The sequence below is a fragment of the Pteronotus mesoamericanus genome, unplaced genomic scaffold (genome assembly GCF_021234165.1).
Source record: "Pteronotus mesoamericanus isolate MK-2021 breed Mesoamerican mustached bat unplaced genomic scaffold, CSHL_Meso_final contig_269, whole genome shotgun sequence".
In the NCBI taxonomy this organism is placed as follows: Eukaryota; Metazoa; Chordata; class Mammalia; order Chiroptera; family Mormoopidae; genus Pteronotus; species Pteronotus mesoamericanus.
The window spans coordinates 3,577,324-3,601,595 of record NW_026555114.1 but is presented as its reverse complement, the minus strand read 5'-3'; the positions used below and the strand labels follow the sequence as shown (position 1 = coordinate 3,601,595).

Here is a 24,272-nt window from a genome sequence, read left to right as displayed (position 1 = left end):
TAAATTCACCCTGTCTTCAATCTGGCAAGTTTTCTTAGGATAGGCTGAGCACTGCTTACACTGATCACCTGTGGACCAGTCCCAACCTAATTCAACTCCCAAACGCAGGCAGTTAAGAAGATGCTGGAAGAAGAGTCAGCTGTATTAAATACCCATCCCCCAGCTTTGCCCAGGAACGGGGAGCAACAGCACCTGTGGAAGCAGCAGGGCCCCTCAGGCTGCTTCTCTGCCAGGAGCCAGTTGACAAAGAGTGAACTTCGGCTACAGAGATGAAAGGCAGCGCCCTGCCCCAGAGGTTGGCAGGGAATGTGCTATCACTGCGTTGGGATGCTTTTCCATAAGCAACTCCTGGTTGTGCAAATGGGCAGGAGCAGCCCCTATTGGCTGAGATGGGCTGAGTGGGGCCGGTGGGGAGGCTGCAGGCGCTCACCGGGTGTGTGTGGGATGAAACTGATGAGGCAGGCCCCGCGGGGCCCCAGCATCTGCATGGCAGGAGGGCAGGCATAACATCCCAGTCACCTAGTTAAAAAGCCAGAATTTTGTGAGGATGCAGAATGCTGGGGCCCTTCTCCTCCTGCTTTTGGCACTGTTGTTTGGTCTTCCTGTGACTTCAAAGCAAGTGATGGATAGGCAGGCAAGAAGAGGGGAAGTGGAGGAGGCTGGGAAGCCAATATGTGCTTCTCCTCCACTCCCCAGGACCCCTGCTAATGCTGATGAACCAAACAAAGGAACTCAGAGTCACAGGTGACTTAAACTCACTTGCATTGAAATGTGCTTTGGAGACTCCAGACTTTGAACACATGAGGGGGTGTAAAGGAGGAGGATGGGTCTTGGTCTCCCCAGCTGGGTGTTGGGGTTGCTTTCTCTCCCGTTGGTGCAGATCTGCTGGGGCCTGTCTCACGTCAGTGAGCAGAGCTATGGTTAGATTCTAAGGGAGACAGGGCTTGGAGGTGAAATGCAAAATGAAGGGCTTGTGAAATCCACCAAGGAGGAGTTTAAGGTTCTTTTCTTTTAAATCCACTCAACCAAACCAGCACTTGGTACATGCAAGGCTCTTTACTTTTAAATCCAAACACTTAACTAGCACTTGGTACATGCAAGGCTCTTTTCTAAACATTTAGAAATGTTGGCTCATTTAAGTCTCTCCACAATCCTGAGGTAGGGATACCTATTGTCCCGATTTTACACATGAGGGAACTCATGCACGAGAGAAGATACGCAGGCTGGGATTTGAACCCAGGCACCTGGCTCGTGTGTGCAGGAAACCTCACTGCCAATGAAAGTGTAAGACAAATTGCCTCAAGGCAAAGAACCCTCAGAGATAAGAGCTCAGAGTTCTATTTCCCACTGGTTTGTATTATTAAAGAAGGGAGCCATTACTAGAGCCTAAAGTGAGTAGGTTCCATGCAGTGGTGGTATTGGCTGAGTCATTGAGGGCTGCAGGCTCATCGAGTGCTGCAGAGGTGAGACAGACTCTGATGAGCTTTCATGGGGGGAACCCAGAACCACACAGAACCCAGGGGGCTGGCTGGCTCCCCACTGCCCAGCAGTAAATCCGAGATGGCCAGATCACATCAGGCCTTACCTCCCTGGGCAGGTCTTGTGCCCTTGAATCAGGAGTAAATTCTATGGGGCCTCTGGGCTAAACCAGCCACTGTTGACCTGGTGATGGCCAGACCAAGGTGGGGGCGCGCCCTGCCCTGGGCTTCCCCCAAACCTCATCCAGACCCTGCGTCCCCTTTCCCGGCTACCACGTCTAGTTCTCTGATTCTCAAAGGCTCTCCGAAGGCGGGGGTGTGTCTCCTTCACATCGGAATTCTTCGAATCTGCCAGCACCAAACATGCAGGAGGGAGACGGAGAGGCTTAGCATCTATTCTGTGCCTGCTCCCAGCTGGGACTCCCCCACACGCCGCCTCGCCTGATCTTTACAACACCCTTTCCAGGAAGACAGACTACTCCCCATTTTATAGGTATGGACACACAGAGGCTCCAGGCGGTTAAGGGACTTGGCTCCAGGGTGCCTAGCTGAGCGGCAGAATGGGACACAGAGCGAATGCTGCCTCCAGGTTCCATTGCTCTGCACATGGCTGCCTGGAAGATGCTGGTTTAGCCACAGTCTCTCTGACTTGCCCTTTGCTGACCCCTTTGATCATTTTGCTTGACTTGAGTCCAATTGAGGACTGAGTTTAGTTAACCCCTTCTTTGTTTCTGGCCCCAGAAGTGTTTTCTGATGGTTCTGGGGACCTGCCCTCGGCTGGTGGGAATTCAGTCCCAATGTCAGCCCATTCTTGGACCATGTCCCATCCTGCTCTCACTGAAAAACGCGGATTCGTGATAGAAGACAACTGATGCTGGAGAAAAGGTTTTGGGTAACACCTGTTCTAGGTGTCCTCTCATTTAAGAGAATCTTTGTATGTCAAGATGCCTCCACATGAACATAATATCTTTACTGTATATATAAAACCAGCGTGTGTTTCTTCCGTAGCTAGACTCTGAGCTTCTCAAGGCCCGAGACTGATTGGGTCCCAAGGAGCCCAGTGCCTGGCGCATAGCAGGCATTCGGTTGGGCATTGTGGGCCTCTTCAAGCTTTAAGACATAATCTGTTTGAACACTTTAGCTGGGCATTTTCATAAAACATCCCTAGTGAAAAGATGGTGACCAACAGCATTGGACAAAAGGAACACTTGAAGAGGGAAATATAAGGAAGGCCTTTGGAACATTCCAGAGCCTCCCAGAGTCAGCTAGTGCAGGCAGCCAGAGTGAGGACCCTGGGAGCATCAGTTGGTCAAAAACACTTGCCAAGGGTCATGGGCTTAGGTGCTTTACCCTCCCTAGTGGGAAACATCCAGTCTTTGCTCCGTTACTTCCAGCAGAACGGCACCACAATACCCCAAAGACACTCTACACCCCTTCCCCAGGTTTCAAAATCCTCAGCTCTGGAATTTCCTCCTGCTTTCTAGCTTGACTTCCTCCAGGTAGTGTTTAAACCAGACAAATGGTCCACGAGCACAGTACCGAGTTTTAAAGTTTCTAAATGAGCAACGCCCACTTGAAAATAGGGATATTCAATCAAAGTACAACTTGTGATTTATCCTGAAATGTTGGGATAACCTGGCCATGTCAGGCCCACACGGTCGGTCACAAGATGCTATCGTTCGTTGGGGGTCCTCCCCAGAGCCACTGCTCTGTGGGCCTCTGGTGACATGATGCTCGTTTCAGCTCTTTGCACCTTGTCCCTCAAGGTAACAAGCAATTTTGGGGGGGGTGGTAACAAGAAATTTGTCATCCATTTAACCAAGCAGCCCTCAAACCCCGCAGCTTTCCCTCCAGCCCGGGGACCCCAGGCCAGGCGCCTGCGTGTTGCAGGCACACTGTCCTGACGGGGCTGCTCGGGCGAGGAGGGGCTGCGTCCTGCGCTCTGCGCTCCGCGCTCTCCAGCCCTCCAGCCGGCTGGCACGCCTCGGGAATGCTAAGCAGCCGCCGTGCTCTGACCCAGTTTGCCTTTTAGGACGCACTTCCAGAATGGCTGCCAGGGCTCGGCTCTGGGTCTGGAGAAGAGAATTTTTCTGCAGGGGATGTTGATGGCCCCTTCTGGAAGAGAAAACGCCCCATGGCCTGTGTTGCTCCAGCTCTCAGTGAGTGAGAAACACTCTAAGTTTATGCCCAAATCTAAACGGAGAAGCACATGAAGGTTCTCGTCCCAGTTCTTTTCCTAGTATGAGGACAAGTGAAAGGAAATTGTCCCTAAATTCTTATTGAAACGTCTGGGGAGGGAAGGAAGGAGTGAAAACCTTTGCAATCAGATTTTTCTCACATTCAGATTTATTCCTTATCAACTGTTGATGGCTTGTTCATCATGCTGTATCACAATTGTGCAGAGATGCACACATTCACCACACACTGGCCTTTCTGATGTTCATGGTGAATGTGATTATGACTAAGTGCCCACAGTGGTCCAGGCACTAAATGGCTGATGAAGGGCAGGGTGGGATGGGATGAAGGCTCCATGCCCACAGTCAGCTGGTAATGTAACTGCTCAGCTCTGCCATCAGCATTCCCAGGCCAGCAGCTGGATCCTGCAGGGCCACCCCCACTGTCTTGGGGACTTCGGCAGTGTCCTCTGTAGGATAGGGTATGACTGAGGAGGGCGTGTTACAGATTCCCTGGCACCGGGAAGTGTTTGGAGGTGATGGGGCTTTGTGTAGCCACCCTATACCTTGCCAGAGTGCGCCAGTGTGTGTCCCAGGAGGAGAGGGGAGGGGCAAGGGGCAGGGGTGACCACTGAAAGCAGGTACCAGGCAGGAGGCCCACAGCTTGGGGAGAGGAGGCCCCCTTCGAGGCCTCTCAGTAACCCCCTTTCAGTTCTACAACCCATCCTCTAAAAGCTTGTGAAAGCAGAAGTGTGTTTCCAGGTCACTACGTACAGTCTACCATGACGACAGGGTATCGTGGTCAGTGAGCAGTAGTGTAACTAAGGGCCAGTCACGCCCTGTGCGCCGTGCTTCCCATACCTCACCACTACTCCTTATAGCAGACCTGAATGAGAGCTGCTATTATTCCCATTTTTCAGATGGGGAACCAGGCTCAGAGAGGTCGAGCGACTAAACCAAGGTCACACAGCTAGAAGGCGGCAGCCGACAGCCAACCCTGGTCACCCCTCCTCCGAGGCCTGACCCTTTCCGCTACCTCTCATCCGCAATCCCGGATGGCGGGAAGGGGGTGGGGTGGTGAATTGCATCTCATGTCTGTTTCTTGAGTGAAACATGATAACAAGGTAGTGATTAAAACCATATCTCAGGGAAAATTGTTGGAGTGATTAAGAATAGGCCAGGCAGGTGCAGGGAGGGAAGACCATGGAGGAGCTCCCGGAGCAGCTTTTGTGCTAACTGTGGCGTGGCTGGCTTTGGAAAGGAAGAGGAAGGTGAGTCCAGGAACCAGCAAGGGAGCAATGGCCAAAGTGCGCGGAAAGCGAAGGCCTCTGGAAGCAGATCACTGCAGGAGTTGTGGGGGGCAGCGGCCGGGCGGGCCGAGTGGGCTGGCAGCTCCGTGGCTCCTTCCCATACAGCACGGCCACCCGGGACCTGCTTCCTCACCGTGGGCAAGAGAAACCTCATTGACCTAATTGATATTTTCCTGCTACAAACGTTGCTTCTGTCAAGCAGACTGAGGGGAGAGCAAGTGGTTGCTCACCGAGAGGAAGACTCTTCCGTCAGGGATGCCCGTGCATCCTACAGGAACTGCGGACCTTCTCTAGGAAAATTGGCATTTGTTGTTAAGCAGGTGCATGATTCTGCTTCAGCCAGGCTGCTCTAGTGAAGAGAAACATACCTCGGCTTGAAGTCATTCTCTGACAGATTTATTTAGGTGATGGTTTTTGCTTTTGTTTTTCTGCATGAGGGCGGTCCCAGTCACCGGTCATTAGCTCCTGTTCGCTCCTATGAGGGATAACTGCTTGGCCTCAGTACTGGTTGCTGGACACAGGCTGAAACTGTCTTTCCCAGGCCTAGCTTGCATGCTCTGCAAAGCCAAACGATCCCTGGGAGGAGGTGGCAGGAGAGGGCTTCATGCAATAGGAGAGAAGGGGAATGTTCTACAAAGCAGCTGCCGAGGGAACACATCTGCAAATCTTATCATGTGTCCCAGTGACCGGCCTCTGTCGTCTGAGAGACTACACCTTTATTTCTTGGGATCTCACCTACTGGTGCTTCCTGGCCAGGCCTCCACCACAGGTCGGCCCCCTGCCAGGTGGGCCTGAGGGTCCCTCTCCATGTGCGCCAGGCATCGAAGAAAGGCCTGGCCAGGAGGCACCGGTGCGTGGGAGCCCAAGAAGTGAAGATGATGTGGGCGCAGGAGGGGGTCTGTGTGGGGCGGAGGAGACCTGTGCTGGGTCAGCTTTGCCACGAACTTGCTGTGTGATCTGGGGAGGTCACTTTACCTCTTTGAGCTATTACCTTATTTTTCAGCTGGCTGTGGCATCTGTTAAGGCGCAAAATTTGTCCTTAACACCTTGTGCTGGCACCTTTGTGTGGAATTTTCTCAGGATAAGCTCAGAAAGCAGGGGCGGTATAGGAAGAAGGGGATCCTGCCAGGAGGGGAGAAGGCAGCTGAAGGGAAAGAGGGTATAATTCGTTCTAGGGATGCCACATGTTTGGGGGCTGCTCCCAACAGTTTCAGCTTTCTCTCCTGGTCCCGCCTTTCTCTTCCCTCCCAGCCCTATTGTCAGAGGGCTGATGAGGTTGTGACCCTCCATCTCAAAGAAGCTGGGGTGACTCTGTGAGGAAGAGGAGGTTTGGGCAGGGGGTGGGGCCAGGCTGGCCTCTGGGGGTTCTTCCACCTCCATGGTTCTGGGTGTCCTGTGTCTACAGGCCAAGCAGAATGGCCCTTAACTAGTGAGCAGGGGTAACACTCCAGCCTTGGGGCCAGGAAGCCCACACTCTGGTGGTCCTTTGCCGGTCAGCCCCTCTGGAGGGAGCCCACAGGACAGCCCAATGATTAAAACTGAACCAAGGCCCCCAGGGGACTGGCTGGAGCCTCTCTACGGGAAAGGGAAGACTGGAAGGGTCTTGTTGCTTCCCTGGGTGTGGGCAGTGTTCCCACAGGGCAGGGTCTTGGGGCTGTGCTCTTCGTCCCTCAAGGAATGTGGGGGATCCTGCAGGCACCCCCAAAAGGCTGTGGAGCAGGGTGTGGAACCTGCATCACGGAAGTTACTCCGGAAGCAACAGGCGTGGTGCCAGGTGGGAGACAGGCCCCTGGCCCGAGGCAGGGCTGAGACCAGAAAGCGCCTCCCCTGTCTCCACTGCTGAGGGGCCCAGGTTTTGGAATGGCAGCTTCTCTGTCTTCCCCTTCCAACAGGAAGTGCCACCATCCAGCCTAGAGTGGCTGGGAGATGAAATGAGGTCATTTGTGTGAAAGCACTAAGAAAAAAAATTCTGTTGAGGTTGTTTTTGATGTAAAAGGATTGGGCATTAAAATCGTGAAGTGACAGGCATAGCACCCAGCCTGGCCTCAGGGGACGCATCCACGGGGAGTGCAGGTTACCAGGCATTTGGGGGGACCAGGGTGGCTCATGGGCTCGTCCGGTTGTCACAAACCACGAGGAAGGTTAGACACGTAAATAACACAGTGGCCCGCTGCCCCAGGCCTGCTCCGCCACCCACCGCCCCTTCCACAGGGGTGCTCCAAAAGCGGCCCCGCGCGCCCTTCCGTGCTGCGTGCGGGCTTCACACCCACTGGGCGTGAGCTGCTGTGAGTCTAGTCTTACGCCTCATCTGGAAGGTTCCTTTATCCAAACTGGCAAAATGCCCAGGCTAGCCCGCGAAGGCCTGGGGACAGACCTTCAGTCCCCTCTGCGGGAGGAGAGGGCGAGGCCAGGTTCACAGCCTCTCTCCCCACCAGGCGGTGGCACGCATGCCTGCATCACCTGGGAGCCTCTCAAGGGCACTTCTTCCAGATAGTTCAGGCCTTTTCCAGAGAGCTGGGGCCGGACCATATTTAAGAATTTATCTTATTTTTAAAGAGACAATATATACCTGGTAAAAAGAATTAAGTAGGAAAGAGTATAGAATAAAAATGATGTCTTCTGCCCCTGCCCACCTAGCCCAGCTCCTCTGGATCTGTGCTGTCTGATTTATTCACAGTGGCCTCTCATTGGTTTAATCAGCAGTCCTATAATTCTGTGTGAGGTCAAGCACCTTTTCATGTTTAGCCCACTCCCTACCTTTTTCCCCCTGTAAACTACCTGTTTTTGTCTTGCCAGGGATGGGTATTTTGGTAAAGCATCTGAAACAATTCTGGGGTGTCGTAGGATCCCATTGTCCTGGATGACCCAAGGCCTCTTAAAGCTCTAACACTGTACATTCCATGAGAATCCAGGGACTGCCCAGATTTCACAGTGATGGGAGTGATGGAGACATTTGGCATCTACTTCCATCGAAAGCTCCTCCTGGGAATCCAGAGCCAGCACGTTTCTGCCACATCTGCCCCCTCCCTTCATTTCAGGTCTGCTGCAAAGTCCTGCCATTCAGCAACCGGGAATGACCAAGCTGTTTGCCTTGGGCCCCACCATTCCGCAATGAAAGGGTGCGAGGTTCCCAGGGGCAGCTCAGGTATCGGAAACGCACCGCAGAACCACCTGAGCTCTGTTAAGGGCACTATTTCACGTGACTTATCTGGCATGGCTTGTACCTTAGCCTAGATTAATGCCTACCAGATTAATGCCTAACTCCTCCACCCTTACCCAGAGTTTCTGTTTTATAGGAAGTGCTCCAATGACTGCTGAAGGAATAAATCATTAACACCTGTCTAATTGCCCCCCTTTTTGTCCAGAGGGTAGTTATTAAAGTTTAAATCGGATCAGTTGACTGCTCACAAAGACTCCTGGGAAGTCCACTTCCTGAGAGCCTCGGCCAGCTCTCCTGCAAATCCCAAATGCCGCCTTCTTTGGCCCTGGGAACCAGGGTGGCCAGAAAAAATACAGGATGCCCAGTTAAATTAGAATTTCAGGTAAACAACAAATAATTTTTTTAGTGTAGGTATGTCCCAAAGATTGCATGGGACATACTTATTGTATTAGTTTCCTGTGGCATCTGTAACAAATTACCACAGACTGAGTAGCTTCAAACAACAGATACTATTTATTCTCTCAGAGTGCTGGAGGCCAGAAGTCCAAGATCAGTGTTACCGGGCCACAATCAAGGTCCTGGCAGGACCACACTCCTTCCGGAAGCGCTAGGAGAAAACCCTTTGCTTGTCTCTTCCAGCTCTGGTGGCTGTCACCATCCACTTCTTACCAGTCTCCGGCTGCTTCCGTTGTCACCTCCTCTTCTGTGTTTTTAAGTCCTGTCCTGCATTTAGGATCCACCCAGATAATGCAGGTCAATCGAATCTCAAGATCCTTAATTTAATCACATTGGCAAAGCTCCTTTTCCCAAATGAGGTCACATTCACAGGTTCTGGGGATTAGGACCTGAAGTCTTTGGGGGACACTAGGCAGCCTATTACACTTACACGAAAAAAATATTTGTTGCTCATCTGAAGTCCAGGTTTAACTAGGCATCCTTCATCTGCCAAATCTGACAGGCTGAGCCGGCAGGGGTTTCGGTGGTTTGCCTTCAACTGTTCGCCACCGTTGGGGGTATGAGTGTAGGGACCAGACCTCAGACCCAACCCTGCTCATGAAGGTCTTTCATCTTTTAAGTAGGGGTCATGGTTCACACAATCTAAAGCCTTGGATTAATCTGAAGATTTAATTTTTTAAAAGATTACCACAAATAACACATGTATTTCCATTTTTAGCATTCCAAACGCAGACCTGTGCCCGTCCACCCTCCAAGAAAGTAAAAGAATGAACAAATACGCAATGTACCTGTTTCCCTTTCTGTTCCCAGGTCGCTTTAAGAAAGCCCTCGATTTTTAACCAGTACTGAATTCATGCATCCATTCATTCATTCATCCACCAATCACCGGGCGTTCACTCCGTGCCAGGTGCTGGGCCCGCACTGAGGATACAGGGATGAATAAAACGTCACTCACCAGAGGGATGCATTTGGGAGCCTGGTTCTCTGGGAAGCCCAACAAAGTGGAATCGGACAAAGCTGTGAAAACTAAACTCAAAATAATGGACGCTCATAATGTCAAGCGGTAGGACCCCTCAGGCTAAAGCTATGAATGGGAAAGCCAGCGTGAGGCTTGTTCTGAGGAGCAGCAGCCCAGGCTTGAGAAGCAGAAGTCCTGGGTTCAAATCCTCCATGAGCCTCAAAGTGGCCATGGGATTTCAGATGCCACTGAACTCCCCTGACCCTGCTTCACCTCCCTGACTGACCGTCAGCTCCTGGCCTATAAAGGAGAAGAGAATTCTGAACTCACAGGCTCACATCAAGAAGTAAATAAGGTAACCAATTAATTAAAAAAAAGAAAATAAATTTTAAAAAACAATCAAATGAGAGAAGGTAGCCAGTAAAGTATCATATTCTTTGTGATCTGGGGGATGGGGAGACCCCCCAGCACCCTGAAATCACATATGTGAGCCACCAGACATGAGGCCCTCCCCGGGCTTGTGCGTTTAAAGCGTTCCCACACTACTTCTCCCTCCCAAACGCCTCGAGGTTGATGTCCAAATCAGTGTTCAAATAACTCAGATATTTAGGCTATTCCTTAATTAGTCCAAATTAGAACAACATTAGTATACCCAGGAAGCCAGGTCACCCCCAAGTGTTCTTTGCAAACTTTGGGCCCACCTAGGGACAGGGTTTGTTCCTCTAGCAGGGGTATCCAACCCTTTGGTGACTCGGGGCCACACTGGAAGAAGAGTTGTCTTGGGCCACATATTAAATACACTAAGACACGGAATCACAGAAAAAATCCCATAATGTTTTAAATACATTTACGATTTTGTGTTGGGCCGCATTCACAGCATCCTGGGCTGCATGTGGTCCGTGGGCTATGGGTTGGACACCTCCGCTCTAGAAGGTGGCAATCCCAGCAGCCTCAGTTGCAAAGTCCCAGTGATGTAGGGTCTGGTGTCTATTATGTGGCCATAGCCTTTGACGATGAGGTCCCTGTACCCAGGGGCACAGCGGGGACATCGCGCCCATGGCTGTCCGTTTGGTTTGGCTGAGCGCTGCCCCTGCCCAGCATACTGCGCTCCTCACTGTGCATCCAGGGCTGTGAGCAAAGGGGCCGTGCCCCCCAGCTCCCGCCCAGATCCGGGGAGCTAATCAGGCCAAGACCAACCATGTTCCTCCAAGCGGCCCCATCTTTCAGTTTGGGGTGCTTTTAAGAATTTTCTTGAAGAACTACTTACTACTCACTCTGCATACAATTTATAGATTGAAATAATCCCTGTCCACCCCCACCTTCATCCCCCTAAAAAACTAACAAAACAGAACCACTAGTGGGATCTCACATATGGTATCTTGCCTTTATAGCTGGAAGATTTTTTTTTTTTTTTTTAATGCTGGAAAGAAGGTGGGAGGCAATAGCAGAGCTGAGAAACGATTCTTATTTCTGCTGGAAATGTATTTTGATACCGTGAAAGAGCCACGTGAAATTGCAAATTCTAAGCAATGCGGTATACACGACCCCAGCCTCCTCCGTGCGAGCCCTGCCCTTCCCTGTTCACCACTGCCCCCTCTGTTCTGGCCCTGCGGTGCGGGCCGCACCGGTGTGAGCTGGGGAAACAAAGTGGGCTACTGAGTAGGGGGGTGGGGCAGTAACCCAGGAGGCTGGGTGATGCAGGCTGAGCTCTAGGCACCCCCCCCCACCACCGTGACCCTTTTTCCTAACAGTAGAGAGCTTGCTTTGTGTGCCTTGCCCAAGGAAAACATCCTCTTTGAATGAAATTTCTCCCTGTAGACACTGCCTAGAAACCTGAATGCCATCTTCCCTGAGTTTATGTCCCAGGCTCCTCTCAGCCACATTTACCAGCCTTCATCAGTTACATGTACCCCTTCATGGAAGTGTAAGGGGTATGGACATTTTTCATGCTTTCTGTGAGCTGGAAGAAAATGAGCTTCTCTATTTGATAAATGTGAACCTACCCACGACACTAAATTTGGTTCTGCCGTCACCGGCGACATGAAGCAGTGGCCCAGTTTAGAGGCTAGCTTTCGGTTTAAAATACTTTCTCCAGGCTCAGGTTACATATGACCCATTCTCAGGGGCTGGAGGGCACAGCTTCTCTGGTCATTAGCACTAAGGACATGTGTGTCTGCTGGTGCTGGTGTGGAGGGTGGGACCAGAGAGGAGGGTCTGAGGTGCTGGGTTGAGGTGTGATCTTGCTCCCTCCCCAGCTGTGACATCTCTGGGCCTCAGTTTGTTCCTCTGCACAAGGAGGTAAGAATCCCTGCCATGTGGGGGAGGAGGGATACACGAGGCCATGTTTTTAGTAAAATAAATGCAACCCACTGCTGCCATTATTATCAGCATCTTCACACAGCAAAATGAATTTGGATCAACAGGGAGTGGAAGTTGGTCTGAAGTAGGGCAAAGCAACAATTATAGAATATTTTTTTAAAAATGTGATTTTCGTTATTTTCAAGTATATAGAGCAATAGAACCATGTACTCGTAGGTGGAAAACTTGCTTTATTTAAAAAGGTAAAACTCATCGGACCTCAGCTTATTTGATTTCTTAGCATCCAACTTCATGACTCGAGAGTAATTATTTTGAGCTGTGTATGTGCCCAGCTCTGTGAAGGCAAGACACCCAGGGGAGCAGGAAAGCCACGCAAGACACAAACCTTGCCCTCAAAGGACCTACAGCCTGTGGGGAGTTGAGACCTGCGCTCAAGGCAAGAGGGAAATAATTAAGCATTAACCACTGCGGTGCCGCTGAGCAGTGGGATGTGGAAGGTGGAGAGGCCTCCAGACCTTGTGGACTGGAACAGCTGGAGAAGGCTGTAGGAAGGACGGAGACTGGGGAAGGTCAGGACGATTTAGAAAGGGGGAGGGGAAGAGAGAGCACGATGCCTATGAAGGGGCAAGAGGCAGGCGGGTCGGCAGTGGGACTGGGCCCGTAGAACTGGACAGGGAGTCCAAGCCCAGGCACGGTGACCTGGGCAGGCAAGGTGGGTCTTGGCTTAGCAAGGGACAGAGAACCCAGTCCTGGACTCATGCTTCGTTGGGACAGGGCATGTGACATGGCTGCTCTGGGAAGGACAGTTTGGCGGTGGTCTGTACAAGGGGTTGGATGGGAGTCTCAGAATTGAAATTAGGAACAATTCATTGTTGTTTCCATACTGAGTGAGGGTGACATAACGCGGCCTGTGCTCCTTTTAGAACTGGTGAGGACGGGCCTGGAAAGGGAAGGACGATGTCTAGGAGGAAGGAACTGATGGTTACGGATGTTTTAAGATGTAGATGGAGAAGAATTTAAGGCTCCAAGATTTGCCACATGGGGACAAGAGGATGGCAGGTTCCAATGACCAAAGTGGAGTGGACCAGGATGTAATGAGGACAGCTTTGGGAAGAGCAGGGCCGCAGGCAGGGTTGGATATCACAGGTCACAGGCGTGCAGGGCATGTCAGGCATGGGACGTGTGGGGTCCTGTCCGGTGGGGGCCCCTCGACGCCCAGAACCAGTGCTGAAGGCAGCCTCGCAGTAGAGCCGCTGTCGTCAGGGCGGGGCGACCCACACACCCTGAAACACTTCCCGCCTCCATGCGCAGGAGATACCGGACATCCACAGGGCAGAGGCGCATAGACTGTAGCCCAGCTCCAGCTCGATTCCAATTCCAAGTACAAGTGGTTCAGCTGATGAGCCTTCACTGTGTCTCTTACCACCAAACAGCCATCAAAGTCAGCTCCAGCCTTTAATTTAATCACTCTTGCCTTAATCGATTCGGGGAGAGTGCTAAACACTGAGTGGCAGGAAGAGGCTGCCCCCTGGGCATAATTAGAATATAAGATTCTGTACCAAGTCCCTGACTGATTAGGAGGAGGTTGACCCCCCACCCCCACCCCGCCACTACCACCAAGAAAACAGAAAGGCTCCCAGGAAATTCCACTTCAAGACACAAGCCAACAAAGTATCAGCCTCTCTCCGAAGAAGCCAGCACTGGCAGGGGTTGGATATCATTTGAGACAGCACTAAAGGCACCCCCTCCCGCCGTCCTGCACCTTGGCTTTGGGCGTCCTTTCCAAAAGACGGGACAGACAAGGCCAGTACTTGCTGGACCAGGCTGCGGGTCCACCTGTCCCAGGCATGGGCCCTGTGGCAGGGCGCTCACCCCTGGGACCCAGTCGGCACCGCCTGGCTGGTGCTAAGGGAGGCAGGTGGTGGCAGCTGCACTGTTTCAGGCATCAGGCCCTACTCAGCCCACGAGACTTCAGGTCGGGCACCTGACTGTGGCTCCAGGACGCATGCCCCTCCACGCGGCACTTGTCTTTGGAGAAGCTCAAAGGCATCCTCATGATTTTATTTCAGTTCTGTGACTGTCCTGTGGGAGCACATTATCCTCATTCTGAGGAGGAAGACGGCATAATCCTCACTTTACAAATGGAGAAATGGAGGCACAAGAAATCTTATATTATGCCTATGCCCATCCACAGGAGGACTTGTTTTTATTGACGTGTAATTGACATGCAACATTATATCTAGCGATCTTGATCTCTGCCTCAAGCCTCTGAGTGGGGAAGGGGAGGGTAAGGTTGCATTAGCTCAGGGCTTGGCAAGCCCAAGCAGTGCGTGATAGCAGGAGCCCACAGAACGAAGGGATGGCCGACTTCTGGAGTTCAGTTTTGCCGACAATAAATGATAAGGAGAGCTTTCCTTAAAGATTTTTTTTTTTTACCTTAGCCCAGATTGTCAACTTATGACTCCTTCCAGTGATAATGTTTTCCCTTATATTTCCCCTCAGACATCAAACACTGGTTTATAATTATTTATAGCACTTTAGTGACAATTGAAAGGGATTTATTTCTGTATATTCTGTCTTTATTAACACTCTGTAGAGCGCAGTCATCACTCCCCGGGTCTGTGGAGGAGGGAGGGGCTTCAGAACCCGAGGAGGAAGAACTGAGCCCCGGGGAGGGGCACCCAGGGGCAGTTATCCCCACAGGGTTAACCCCAGGGAAGAGACTGAATAGATTTAAAGAAGGTTCAGGTGAACTTGTGCATAATCAGTCCATTATTCAAGCGGAGTTGGGGATGTTCTGTGAGATCTTGCAGGCCTCACGGCAGCAGCAAAGGCAGGGTCGGCATGGTGGCCGGTTGGGGCCAGTGTGAAATCTCCCTGGTGCTCAGGGAGAGACAAGGCAGAGAGTGGAAGGCAGATGGGCTGGTGATGCTCCCAGGCAGCTCTTCCTGGGGATTCTCGACACTGGGCAGCTTTGCAAGGGACTCGTCCATGTGAATCTACACCACAGTTACTACCACGCCCCAACGTAGGGCGTTACATACAACTATTTTATTTGTATATACAACCCTTGCTTGGCTTATTAACAAATTCTGATGCATTACCAATACCGAAGTTAAAAGCTATTTGGGTTTTCAGCCAACCCAATACAAAAAATTCAGAAATACAACAAATATAAGGTAGTGAATATTTACATTTAATTATATTTAAATACATGTATATGATATATAATTGTAACACTTATATGCATATACATTTTAAACCAAAGAGATTCCTTGAATTGTAACCTTTCCTTGGGTATTTAAGCATTTCTCTTTAGATTATGAATTAGCCAATAAGCTTTTTAAGGGGAAACCATGGGCAGGGCGTGAGGTAAGAAAATTAAAAATAAGCACCTCCAAAATGGCCTATAAATAATGGCAGACCTGGATTTGATCCAGGACAAGTCTGTGGACACATAATTTGGAACACTGGTTCTAATTCAGGGGGAGAGCTGGCCTTTATCCTGGGCGAGGGGCACGGTTCCATGGTTCCATGCGTGCTCCCTCCTCCTCAGCCCTTCTTGTTGGCTCTAGGTCATGTGACAGATGATTATGGACCCAGGGGTCCTCTAATATCCTTGGTGGCAGGGGAGTGGGACACAAGGATGAAAGCACATCCCTGGACTTTCTGTAGTACAACCTCAGAATTAGGTCCCAAGACAACATCACCCAGCCTTCCCGGGACCAGGAGGAAAACTAGCAGCTGGGACCAGAGATAATTATGTCCCTCTCCTCTTTGATGCCTGGTTTAGCAGGGAAGCAGACAGGACCAAGGGAGGGCCCTGAATGAGACATCATTATCGATGGCTTCAGATTTCATTCTAACTAGCTGATTTAAAACGGTTTTAAAAGTGTTAGGCTTTGATCGAATACTCCTTCACTTAGGGGAGTTAATATACGAAGGGAATTTAATTTATTTTGAGTCTTATGGTGGAAATGCTGCAACGCCCCTTATGTTGGGACTCTGTGTGAATGAATTTGAAGTGCCATCTAGTCCTGAAAGACAGGAAAAGAGCGGCCTGAGGGCTTTTGCACCAGGCTGTCTCCTCCCTGGGAGCACGTAAGGAGCAGAAACGAAGGACGGAAAATATTCAAGGCTCGGTCCACAGGGCCTGGTGCCCTTAGCCTGGGTTGTCTCCTACCACAGCTGACCTTCTAGGTCCATCATACTTGTTACAATAATCACTTAACTTAACCTGATGAAATGCAAGCATTAAACGAAAGATAAATTCTCAAAACAATTTTTTTTACTGTCAAATGGAATGTTAAAGACCATAAAAAAACAGTAGGACTCTAGAGGAATTCTGCATTCAGATTACTCCTCAGTATAAGTCCTTCTTCGAAGACACTGAAATCGGCAGTCCTGGACCATGCACTGCGAATGTGGCTTCGGCAGCAAAGACAAGGGATTCCAGCCAGCTGACCCACACATCGGGAGGGGGCTGGGCCCTCTCCCAAAAGATGGGGGGACAGGTGTGCTGTTATCCAGTTTAAGTTCAAGTAAAATGTTTGAAATATATATGTATCATTTTTATGATTTTTCTAATTTAATGACTTTTAGAAACAGATATATTATAATTCTCAGTCTTATTTCATGGGTAAGAAGGCTTCTTAAGATGAATTGCTTAATCAGATATGACTCTGCTTATCAGATAATTAAGTTCTCTGTAGAGTTTGCTTTATTTAATGTTTTCTCCTTACTCTTAGTTGTCTACCATGAGGCCTGCTTGCTAGTTTACCAACTTCAACACTCTGCTTAATTATTTCATTTGTAACAATCTCTCCTCCACTGCCTTCTGTTACTTCCACTGCTTCTCAAACTCCATCAGTGCTCACTTGGTAGGCAATGAGTAAACTAGTAAGATCTCTAAACCTGAGACTCTGGCCAGGTCTCCATTCCCTGGCGGACAGCGGGGAGGGTGGTTCAGCCCCCCCACGCCTGTGGAGAGTACACAGTCTATTCCTGGCGTGGAGCGGATTTCAGGAAGGAAGAGGACAGAAGCAGGGACAACAGATGATAAGTCACTCTGCTCGCCTGTGGCAAGAGTTCTGTGTGTACATTTAAACATGGGTGTGTGCGATTTCCGGGGGTCCACTTCCACCCAAACAATGCCTGGTTCCAGGAGAGCTGGGCGCCTGCCTGCGTCTCCGTCTTGATCCCTCCTCAGTGTAAGAATTAATCTGATACAACTGATGCCATCACAAAGGTCAGTAGATGCCTTTGCATACTTATCCAATCACAAGTGTGGATCCAGAGGTTGCTGCTGATAAGGCCACTCACTGGGCAGTTACTACGAGCCAGGTCCTGGGCTAAGTACTGCATCACCCCATTTAAATCCCACAGCAACCTGCGGGAGAGGTACTACCAACCCCCAAGTTACAGACAATGAAAAACCCCGAAGGGCTAAACGGCACGGCTTAGGTCCCACAGTGAGGCAGGGAGCCAGGATTCGCACCCAAGAGGTCTGATCCGAGTCCACGCCCTTAACCACTAGCCAAAGCTAATGCCTCTCTCTCATTGCCTGCCCTGCACTGGGTGTCTAGGAAAAAGCACCAGCTGCCCTCAGAGCACCCGCAAACCTGCCTGCATAGCTGAGGCACAAAATACATTTCTTGGGATTAATTCTATAGTGCCCCTGACTGCGGCATGCACAGAGCCTGCTGAAATATCAACCGAGCAAAAAAATTAAGATAATCCACCTGGGCGTCATTTAAGTTGGCATTTGTGGACGCTGACTCTAGCTGCACACCTAGAGAATGCTTCCTAATCAAAGAACCCCAAAAGCTCAAAACCATCCTGGGCTGGCCGCACACACTCAGAGCCGGGCCATCTGTGCAGGAAAGGAAGCTGGCAGAGGCGGCAAGAGAATGGCACCTAGAGACAGGAAAATAATTCTTGGGCAGCAACCCCTCTGGCAAGGTGATGGGGCAGGATTGGAGTGTGTGGTACATGTCCTATCACCGACACACGTATCTGCAAGAGGCACCTGAGCTTCCGGGAGTGGCAGCGAGTCCTGTGTATGGAAGGTTCCAGGCAGGCCCTCAACGCCACCGCGTAATGGAATATTTATGGCCCAGCCTAGGCCCCAGGAAATAAGAAAAGCCTCCAGGCCCACCTTTGCCAAGGGCGACCTGAGGTTGTGCATGAGGTCCTTCCTATGGCTGCCCAACTTGTCTACCCCCAGGCTCAGAGCCGGGTCCCATCGGCGGATGCCAACGCTTCAAACTTCCTTAGATGTGGAGCCTTAGATGAGAACCTGATGCCCCTAGTGCTTCAGCGACTTGACCCTGAGTCTATGTCTTGATCCCCCAGGCTTGATTTTCAGCCTTCTCTGACCCCATCAAATCCAGGTGCCCCTTTGTATAACAGAGCAATCCTGAAATCCCGGATTTTAGGGGAAGAGGTTTAAGGTCCTGGGATAGTTTTTCTGTTTTATAAACAGAGGCACAGAGGTTAAGTGTCAAGACCAGATCAGAGCTCCAATTACAGACTCTTGTAAAAGTTTATTTGTGAGTCAATGTGGTTTTGGAATGAGAATATTCCACTGGGTCAATGTTGTAGACTCTGCTTGGGTTTGAAGGCTAGCCCACGAAGGCCTCTTCAGCCTATGTGTGAGCTGAGGGGGAAGTGGCAAGTGTCAGCCACCCAGTGCCAGCACTCAGTGGCTGTGTGACCTTTAGCGAGTCACTAAACTCTCTGTACTCTGGTTTCTCCACGGATTACAGAGATAACAGAGCCTGCTAATGTGAGGGGGTTGTTGGGAGGATTAAACAAAGTACGGTGTTAAACAAAGTACGGTGATTTCTGGGGAGCTCTTAGAACAGTGCCTTCTAGGAGACGCTCAAGGAATGTAAGCTGCCATTAACATAACAGTGCCCAGGTAGCAACGTTGCCGTACCAGGGCTCTCAGCTCTGGCACTAGTGATATTTGGGGATGGGTCATTCTTTGAGGAGGGCGAGAGTCCTGTGTCTTGTAGTTTGATTAGCAGCACCTCGGGCCTCCACCCACTAGATGCCAGTAGCACCCTCCCCCAGCTGTGAAAATAAAAAATGTCTCTAGACATCTTGCTCTTTTACAGGAAAACAGCTGAGAGTCCAGCTGGAACACAGGGTCCCTTTCCCTGTTGCAGCCCAGTTGGCCAGGCTGAGGTCTTCTCCCCGCACCTGTGGAGGTGGCCTCTCTCTAAGCTACCTCCGAGTACTAATGGAAGCACCTCGGCGACAAATTAGGAGTCATCGGTCAGGGGGGGTGTTTCTGGGAGGGGTTGGAGGTCTCTGAAGTGGGAAGATGAAAGAAGTGGGGTGGGGGGAAGTGGAAGGAACAGAGGCAAATGGGGTTTCCCACCTCTGTCCGTCTGACCTCTTGGCACAAGGAGCGCCCGCAGCCCCAAGGGTGACAGTGCAGGGTCCTCCCCTGGGGTGAAGTGTGGCTCCCCCGCTTTCCTCTCGTCTTTGCCATCTGCCAAGAAGGGTGAGGTGCCAGAGGGGACCCGGCTGTGGGGCCATGAGCAGTGAGCGCTGCCGTGGGAAGGTAGAAGGTTCGGGGAAGCAGGGGAGTGGAGGGCGTGGAGGTACATGGAGGGGCACGGGCAGCTTTCTGGGTGTCATTTGGATACAGGGTAGGGGGACAAACTCGACTGGATTTGTCCCCAAACCTTCCTGATGCCATGATCTTGCATAAGACCTTCCCATTCTGCTTTTTCTTCTTTACCTATTGACCTATGTTTTCCCATTTTATCACTTTGTTAAATGAGTATGGGCCAAAATGCCTACTGTATGTAGAGAAGTTTATTAAGCCCTTAAGAGTGTTTTTATTTGTTTCTGAGGCTTCTTTTTCAAAGTGGGCGTAAGGAAGATACTAATTAAATAGAAGGCACAATCTTGTTGGAAAACTATCGTGTGTTCAATCAGAAAACTAACACATGTTCGTACACACACCTAGGGAGCCACTTAAACCGTAGACAAATGCTGAGGGAAGGTGGAATAAAACGCAATTTCTTAAAAGTTTTCAACAAATGGGCTTTATGAACTGATGTTGAAAGGGCAGAAGGAAATTCCAGCCTAAACAAAGGGAATCACAGTCCTACTCCATCTGCAGGTTGGGATGGACCTCAAAGGGCGTGTGGGTCAAAGGGCATGTTCAGTAAAAGGGGCTCTTTTCTAAATGTTGTGTGACCCTTCCTCAGAGAAATGGTTTCTAAGTTTTCTTCTTGCAATTTGTGGGAATAGTCCATTTCTTTTTCTTTTGTCCCCATCAGGGGAGGGGTGCCTGATACTAGAAACCACTTAAAAGCCACGCCCTTCCATGACAGGCATGGGCAGAGGAGGTCCCTCTGGGGTTAGGGTTACGGTCATAGACTGCCACCCATTCAAAAGAACAGCAAAGCCAACAAATTGTCCAAAGGCAAAACCCAAAGAGTCAAGCCAGGTTACTGTAGTAAACACAACATGTTACAAAAGCAAACGTTGGTCAAAAATTGATTAGCCCAAGAGTCAACCTAGATTGGGTGCCGGTGGTAGTGTGTATGTGTGCGCTTAATTGGTTTGTTCAGAAGAAGGGTTTGGAGATGGGGGGATGGATAAGCAATTCTTACGTGGTAAACACAAGCAGCATCATAAAATGTAAAATAATACCTTAACTAATTATGGTAGGAAAGGCATTTCTCATTCCGCTATAGGTCGGGTCCGTTGGAGAGACAGGGATCTGATAAATCTCAAAGTCATCCTGCTGAGCCTAAGGGGCATGTTGGGCAGTTGCTACCCCAGGTGCCATCAACCATCCCAACCTGGGCCAACCGGGCCTGGAGTTATAGGTTCCTGAGCTCCAGAGGCCGAGTGGGGTTTCCTGGGACGTAAAATAGCTCCGCACGCTGGGGATTCCGAGACTGGGCCTTTCCCGAGGCACCGCGGCAGGCTCAGCGCTCCACCGCCTGAGCGTGGGCGCAAACGCTGCCTCCCTCCAGATCCTCCGGCGCAGAGCCAGGGAGGGAGTTGGGACCCCCTTCCCTGTTCCTGGGATTCCTCGATTAACAGTCCCCAGGCCTTGCGAACCCAAATGTCCCACCAAGGCGCCAACAGATTCCAAAGTCGAGCAAAATCAGGGACGTGTGCACTGCGTTTTGTTCCCGGCATTGGGGCTAAACACGCTCCTCCAACGGACAGGGGGTGCTCTCTCTGCCTGCGGTCCGCCCCAGGCCGCGGCCAGCCCTGAGACCCTGTCTGGAACCAGAATCCCACGCCCAGCTGGGGGTCGGGGGTGGGGTGCCAAGGGAATGGAGAAGCAGCTCGAATCCATCCTTGAGCCTCCCTCAACCTGCCTGCGGCGGGTCCGGCTCTGCCGGAAGTGGGGGCGGGGGCCGTCGCCGGTCCGCGGCTCGCATCGCAGACACCGTTGTCCGGAAGGTTCGGCCTGGCCCGGAGCGGACTCTTCGGCCCCGAGCCGGGCCATTCCCCGGATATTCCGTTCAATCTGCACGGTTCGCGTGGGTGATTTGGCCCCTAAGATGCTCTCCCTCTCAGAACTGCGCTGCGCGCCAATTTTCAGCGATAGAATTAACCAGAAAGTGGCGCAGACCCAGTTCACCACAGGAGGGCAAGCCTCGGTCTAGTTCGCCAGGGGTCGTAGCCACCCTTCTCCCCTCATTCCCAGCTTCAAGGGTGGCAATGAATTTCGGCTCTTAAGTGAAAATGCCGCACGTTTCTAAAATAGTACTTGGCCACAAATACCTCAGGGACACCGATCTGGGTGGCTGTAGCCTCGGGAATACAATTAGGAAGAGCCACCTGTTCAAGGTAGGGGCTTCCCTCTAGAGCCCCCCAGGGGGCGCGGCTCTGCGTACACCAGGGTTTTTAATCGTTGCTCTTAAGGGGCACCGCAATGCCCAAAGGCCGTTCTCAAGATGCGTGTGGTTTCCAAGCCAACCACCCCTCGGCGCCCCCTTCCTAGTCTGCTGGGGGTGGGGTGAGGGGTGAATGGGGTGTGGCTCGGAGCATCAGAAGAAAATTCATGTCCCTTCCTCCCATTTTCCCGCCTAGCGAAGCAACAGGGCGCGAAGCAGAGAAGGGCCCCGCCAGCGAGCCCTCCCTTTACCTCAGGAGGGTCGCCGTGCCGCTCCGTGGGCTGCCTGGAGGGGCGTGGCCACCAGGACGCTCCGGGTGTGGGGTGGGGCGTAGGCCCTCGGCAGACACCAGCGCAGCGCTCGGAGACCTGGAATCCCACCCCTTCGGTCCAAGGATGCTTCCTGGCGCGCGGCCCAGCTCCGGGAGGGGGCCGCTCAGTGTCACGCCCGTTCCACGCGTCACCGTAGGGCCATGATTCGAGTTCATCGACCCCAGAAAGCCCCGAGATCTAACAAAGGGTTCCGAAATGCGGGGCGAAACACGGGGGGAGGAGGGAGGGGTGGGGGCCTTGGTTAAACACGCTTACAGAATAAAAGGCAAAAACCCAGGCTGGCACCGCAGATCACGTTAGCCCTACAAACAAAGCAGTGAGCCCCAGGAAGATCCTGGGTGGCGCCTCCAGTGCTCAGCGCTGGAGCAGTAAAACGCCAAGATTTCAGACCTATTGCCCCCCTACCCCCTAAAAAACAGCCCTGCCTTAAGCTCCGAAGCCCAGCCGCCTGGCTTGGCATGACACCGTACAAGACGTGACACACCGCAAAAAGATGGCACCTCGCGTTCGGAGGGGAAAAAAGCGGGGGTGGGAGTGGGAGGAGGCACAGCCTACCCTCCCCCTCCTCGCCCACCCGGGTCCACACCCACTGCCGCAGTGAGGGGCGAGCCCTGCGCGCCAGCACCGCGCCTCCGGCAGGGAGCGCACAAGCCGGACGCCCGGCGGAGAGCGAAGAGAAAGGGGCCCGCCCCGAAGTGCACCTGCAGCCCCCGCGCCGGTCTGCGGCTTTGAGCACCTGCGAGCCGGGTTCGGCCGCTGCCGAGACCGTCCACGTCGCAGGCCAGGTGACCCCAGCCTTTCCGAACCTCCACATTGCCATCCGCGCACTATCTTCTCTCGGGCACGGCGCTGCTCGCGTCTCTGTGCCAGGCGCGCGCAGGGGGAAGGGCAACTGAAGTGACAGCGCCTGTACCCCTCCCCATCTCCCCAAATCCACTCCCAGCCCCCAAATGTCCCCTGCGGGTTTCTGAAGGAGGAAAATTGGTATGGGGGATGGACCACCGCCTTCAATCAGGGGCAGCGAAAGCCCCATTGGAATCTCTCCGGGGAGGTGAAGGGAGGGGCAGGCAGGGAGTCATCTCTTCTAGAAGCCGATCCATACCTTCCTTAGGGCTGATGGCAAACCGAGACAGAGAAAACGGATTACAGGTTCGATTTCGGGGGTCGCCATTGGACCCCCCCCCAGACACATGCCCATTGCGGCAAAAGGCGGCGATCGAGAGTGCATAGCAGCCCCCTCCCCCAGGTCACCGCCATCCGTGCCCCACCCTGCGGGCACAACCTCTGCCCGGGTCCGCGAGAAGAGGGTCGTGTGGAACCCCCAGCACACATCCATGCACACACACACACACACACGCGTGTGTGCATCCCTTGCATGGATCCCTTTCCAAGCCGCCCCGGAACGAAGAGGGCGCAGGGAGTGCATCCACCATTACCCCCCACTAATGCCCACCTCAAGAAACCCATCTCTGAGGTTGGGAGCCAAGGGGCGGCGGTATGCGAACGCAAAAGGCGGGCGGGGAGGCACATTTCAGAGCCTTGCGCTTACCTGGTAGTCGACAGAGGGCGAGGACAGTAGAGGAAAGCAGAGGATAAAGTGTCTGTGGTGGCGGCGGCTGAAGGTGGGCGGTGGCGGCGGTGCTGCTGCCGGTGCCGAAGCTGGTGCCGGAGCGGGTGGGTGGCAGAGACTGCGAGCGCGCGCACCCGCGAGAGAGAGCGCTCCCGAGACCGGCGGGCGGCGCAAGCGCGAGCAGCGGGAGCGCGAGCCCCCCCCAGCAGAGAGGCGGACTGCGAGGCCTCCGCGGGCGTCTTTTCCTCCCGCCACCAGTGGGCGCGCGCGAGCGCCCCGCCGCTCGGCTGTCTCCCGCTTCTCGGCTCGCTCCTCCCGGCGCTTCCCTTCGCGGTCTTCCTTTTCCCACCCCCAGCCTCGGGCCGCGGCACTGACCGCCACGCGCACGCGCGTCCCGTGGCGCACGCGCACCTGGGTCTCCTCCCGCAGCTGGAGCCTTTGTTTTATCTGAGGGGTCGCCTCCCTCGGGAGCGAGGCTTGGTTGGCGCCTGGGATCGGGATGGTGCGGGGTACCCTACCTCTAGATCTGCTGCTCCCTTCCTTCTTGTCCATCTGGGGTGATGTCCTATCTCAGAAATGCCTTGGGCGAGTTTCCACATGGCGGATCCTCAGTCCGTCCACCCTGGACTTCAAA

General features: G+C 52.5%; 1 protein-coding gene across 10 annotated transcripts in view; it reads right to left on the bottom strand.

Moving 5' to 3' along the window:
- The window catches only part of MAPT (microtubule associated protein tau), an 87,256-nt gene extending 63,448 nt beyond the window's left edge, over positions 1-23,808 (bottom strand). For all 10 annotated transcript variants that reach the window (XM_054574879.1, XM_054574880.1, XM_054574881.1 and 7 more), the window contains exon 1: positions 23,618-23,808. The gene's annotated coding sequence lies outside the window, so the exon portion shown is untranslated. The remainder of the gene's footprint in view (positions 1-23,617) is intronic.
- Positions 23,809-24,272: the final 464 nt, after the last annotated feature.